This window comes from Octopus bimaculoides, chromosome 4, assembly GCF_046866305.1.
Source record: "Octopus bimaculoides isolate indiv1 chromosome 4, ASM4686630v1, whole genome shotgun sequence".
NCBI lineage: Eukaryota > Metazoa > Mollusca > Cephalopoda > Octopoda > Octopodidae > Octopus > Octopus bimaculoides.
The window spans coordinates 145,680,600-145,685,599 of record NC_142931.1 but is presented as its reverse complement, the minus strand read 5'-3'; positions in this window follow the sequence as shown (position 1 = coordinate 145,685,599).

The window sequence follows — 5,000 nt, the reverse complement described above, 5'->3', positions numbered from 1 at the left end:
TGGTCTGTTGGAAGAGAGATTTGGCTGATGTAACGACACATCTCAAGGGAATCTTTCTCCTCAATCCCGTCTCCTGTTGGCATATTTCTATTACTACCTCGACACCTGTCAATATGTTCGCCAAGTGTTTCCCCTCAACAAGCCATTAGTGTCATAAATTCCGGAACGAGATTAGTCAATAATCCCCGATAGATTGTAACTCAATGGCGATGATGCTACCTAAGTTAATCAACCACCCAAATTTCTAAGCCAAATATTGCTTCAACAGCGCCCCTACGGTTGTTTTAAGCGTTCGCTTCGTATTTTCTAATTTCCAGTTGTTTGGCTACCATAGAAGGAGTAGGCCGCTGTGTTGCCCCCCCCACCACCATCAGATCCAATAATAAACTATTTAATTTCTTCCCTATCACTTCGTGAAGGCGCTTGGCCTTCTGGTTAGAATACTGTGCTCACAATCTAGCGATTGAGAGTTCGAGCGAAGCGTTGTGTTCTTAAGCAAAACACTTCATTTCACAAGCTAAAACGATGTCAACACACCACACTATTTCACGGAAAGGTTAAAGCCAGAATTTCCAATATTTTTCGAGCGCAAATGAAAGTTACAGGAGCTGTAATGTTTGACAAGTCTTAACCTTCTCATAGAAGCACTTCATTAAATGTCTGTGTTCCAAAGCATAATCGTCCAATCCCTAAAATATACAGATTATATATATATATATATATATATATATATATATATATATATATATATATACATATAATCTTTTCTACTCTAGGCACAAGGCCCGAAATTTTGGGGGAGGCGGCCAGTCGATTAGACCGATCCCAGTACGCAACTGGTATTTAATTTATCAACCCCGAAAAGGATGAATGGCAAAGTCGACCTCGGCGGAATTTGAACTCAGAACGTAACGACAGACGAAATACCGCTCAGCATTTCGCCCGGCGTGCTAACGATTCTGCCAGCTCGCTGCCTTTATATATACATTTGTCTGATTCTTTTCAGATATCATCAGAAAAAGGTAATTAAAATTCATTAAAATGACAGATCTATCGGGCTTTCAAAGAGGTCAAATTGTTGGTGCTCGTATGGCAGGCGCTAGCGTAACAAAAACAGCCGAAATATTTGGTGTATCAAGAAGTGCTGTCTCGAAAGCCTTTAAGAAAGAGGGGAAAAACTCCTCGTCGAATCAAAACGCCGGAAGAAAACCAAAAGTTTCAGATAGGGACCGTCGGACTCTTACGCGAATTGTTAGAAAGGATCACGAAAGTACAGCTTCCAAAATTACTGTAGAGATTAATGACCACTTCGAGAACCCAGTTTCCACAAAAACTATTCGCCGGGAGCTACACATAGTCGGATTTCACGAGAGGGCTGCAATCAGAAAACCAATACTTTAAAAAAAAAAACGAAAAAAAAAAAAAAAACTTTGCAGAGCGTGTAGAGTGGAGTAAAAACCTACAGAATTGCTCCCTAGAGCAGTGAAAGAATGTTCTTTTCTCGGACGAGTCATCCTTTACCTTATTTCCGACCACCGGCCGAGTATACATGATGTGGAGACAGCCAAAAGAAGCATTTGACCCAGACTGCTTTCCTCCAACTGTTAAACATGAAGGAGGATCTGTGATGATCTGGTGGGCTATATCTTGGAAATCCGCCGGCCCAATGGTTTTCCTTCATGGCAGAATTAATAATCAGGACTATTTAAGCATTTTATCTGATCAAATTCTTACTATGTTTGCGGAACTGTTTCCGGAGGGAAACACAATCTTTCAAGATGATAATGCACCAATTCACACAGCTAAAGTTGTTACTGAATGACACGAGGAACATTCTAGTGAAGTTGAACATCTTATCTGGCCACCACGGTCCCCAGATCTCAATATTATTGAACATTTATGGTGCATTTTAGAAAAACAAGTAAGGAGTCGATATCCTCTACCATCATCACGACAAGAACTGAAGACTGTTTTAGCTGAAGAATGGACAAAATTCCTTTGGAAACAATTCAAACTTTGCACGAGACCATACCTTATACAATCCAAGCTGTAATTACTGCGAAAGGCGGTCCTACCCCATATTAAAATAAATTTGTTTGAAATTTTAAGGTGTTTCCATTATTTTGTCCAACCCCTGTACATATATTATGTTATATACAAATACACAGACATACAAATACACACACACACACACACACAAACACACACACACACATACATATATACGATGGGCTTCTTTCAGTTTCCGTCTACCAAATCCACCCACAAGGCTTTGGTCGGCCCGAGGCTATAGTAGAAAATATTCGTCCAAGATGCCACGCAGTGAGACTGAACCCGGAACCACTCCTGCGCCAATATATATATATATGTGTGTGTGTGTGTGTGTGTGTGTGTGTGTGCGCGTATGTGTGTGGAGAGGAGGAGGAGGAGGAGGTACAGATGGTTGTCTGCATCACCAATTGGCCAAGATAGTCATTAAGTGTGGTTTCACAACATCAATGAATAGGATTTTATCAGTGATGGAGATGGTGGTGGAGTTGCTAATAATAGTGGTGTTGGTGTTGTTGTTGTTGGTGGTGGTGGTGGGTGGTGGTAGTAGTAGTAGTAGGCTGATTGACGGGCCGCACATCATCACGTTGGAGCGGGTTTAATATTATCATCTTCCTCCGCACCGCCGTCGCCATCCTCATAGCCACCCACCTTCCTCATCGACGCCGTAATGGTGGACGTCAGTTTCATCATCTGCATCGTTATTTTTATCACCATCCTTATTAGAGTCGTGGACGTCGTCATCAGTCCACCGCCGCCGCCGCCGCCGCCACCACCACCACCATCGCCGCCGCCTCCATCCCCGTCGCCGCCGTCATCATCATCATCATCATCATCATCATCATCATCATCATCATCATCGTCTCTTCTTCCCCCTCCTCCACCTCGTTATAAAACCTAACAATCCAGGAAGAGTGGATCGTCGAAACTGTAAAAGTGGATGCCTTATGTTATTTCTTCCAGCTGTTTGTGTTTTAAGTTGAGATCCCACCGTGACCTACTCACAGGTGGCAGCGTGCATCCATTGTTCACAGTAACACCACCACCACCACCACCTGAGTATCTTTGAAAGGGCTAATGGTCATTGACCAGCCCGTAGCTTTTTTCCTCTTTCTTATAAATTACTATCCAAATGTGAAATATTTGAATGAAAATTCTGTGATCTTAATCTATAGATTAGCAGACGTTATAAGAGACGGAATAGTAGCAGAGGCGAATCGATTCAGAGACCCAGTTCTCGGTCTATATATGTGAAATATTTGAATGAAAATTCTGTGATCTTAATCTATAGATTAGCAGACGTTATAAGAGACGGAATAGTGGCAGAGACGAATCAATCCAGAGACCCAGTTCTCGGTCTATATATGTGAAATATTTGAATGAAAATTCTGTGATCTTAATCTATAGATTAGCAGACGTTATAAGAGACGGAATAGTGGCAGAGGCGAATCGATCCAGAGACCCAGTTCTCGGTCTATATATGTATGACTGTTCAGAATAAACTTCCACAAGAAACGAAAGAAAGCCAAAATCTTATTGTCAATTCTTCACAAAATATAAAAATGTGTCTACGTAAAATAATAAAACATAGAAATATCTTTTATTGAGAATAAATAACAAATTTTGATTGCAAAAAACAACAAAAAAGAAAACATATATAATAAAATGCAGAAAAATAAAATAAAAATTATGTCGGGTTGTATTTGTTATTTTCTATAAATGTTTCCTGATTTTCCAAGCCGACGTAATGTTCGTCTGTTAAACAAGCAACACAAAAAGAAATAAGCCATAGATACAGTGTGTTAGCAAATGCCGCAGTGAAGAAGCTGTTAATTCTATTGGCTGGATTTTTTTTATTTTTAAAAATCCAATGTATTGATTATACAGTACACACACACACACACACACACACACACACACACACACACACACACACACACACACATATATATATATATATATATATATATATATATATATATATATATATATATATGTATGTATCTATATGTACACGCACATACACACTTATAGACATATAGTTATATTTTAAAGAATTTATTTCTATGTAATATTGATATACTTCAACAATATAGCTAAATTAATCGATATCATATTGATTTATCGATTTATCGATTAAACATGTTACATTATCAATGTATTTGTTTTTTCTCTCTCTCTATCTTTTTCACTCTATATTGTTCTCTGCATCTCTTTTCTATTTGTCTGTTTCCCTCTAGCAAATTCACATGTACATCTATCATTCTCCAGAAGTACTCAATACATGAAATAAAGTGAAATATTTATTGCAAATAGTACAGTAGTATCACTCCAGTGTAATATAGATCTATTTTTATACAACATAAATCTGACGGATTTGAAGTGAAGACAGGAATAACAATACAGCTTTGCGGTATTGTAATGTAAGTCTCCGGATGCACAGTCGCATAGAATATAGTATTAGAGGCGTAGCGTTTTGATTCTCTGACGTTGATTAACTCCCTTAGATAACATATTTAAGTTTGTCAATTTTAAAAGATTTTATGAATTGTGTGTAGAATATAATCAGGCGTTCTCGCGTATATACATATATATTTTATTGCCCACAGGAGGCTAAACACAGAGGGGATAAACAAAGGGATTAAGTCGATTACGTCGACCTCAATGCGTTACTGGTACTTATTTAATCGATTCCGAAAGGATGAGAGGCAAAGTCGACCTCGGCGGAATTTGAACTCAGAACGTAACGGCAGACGTAATACCGCTAAGCATTTCGCCCGGCGTGCTAACGATCTGCCTGCTCACCGCCTTATATATATATATGTGTATATATATATATATATATATATATATATATATATATATATATATATATATATATATATATATATATATATATATATAAGTGTATATATGTGCGCGCGCATGAGTGTGTGCGCGCATGCGTTTGT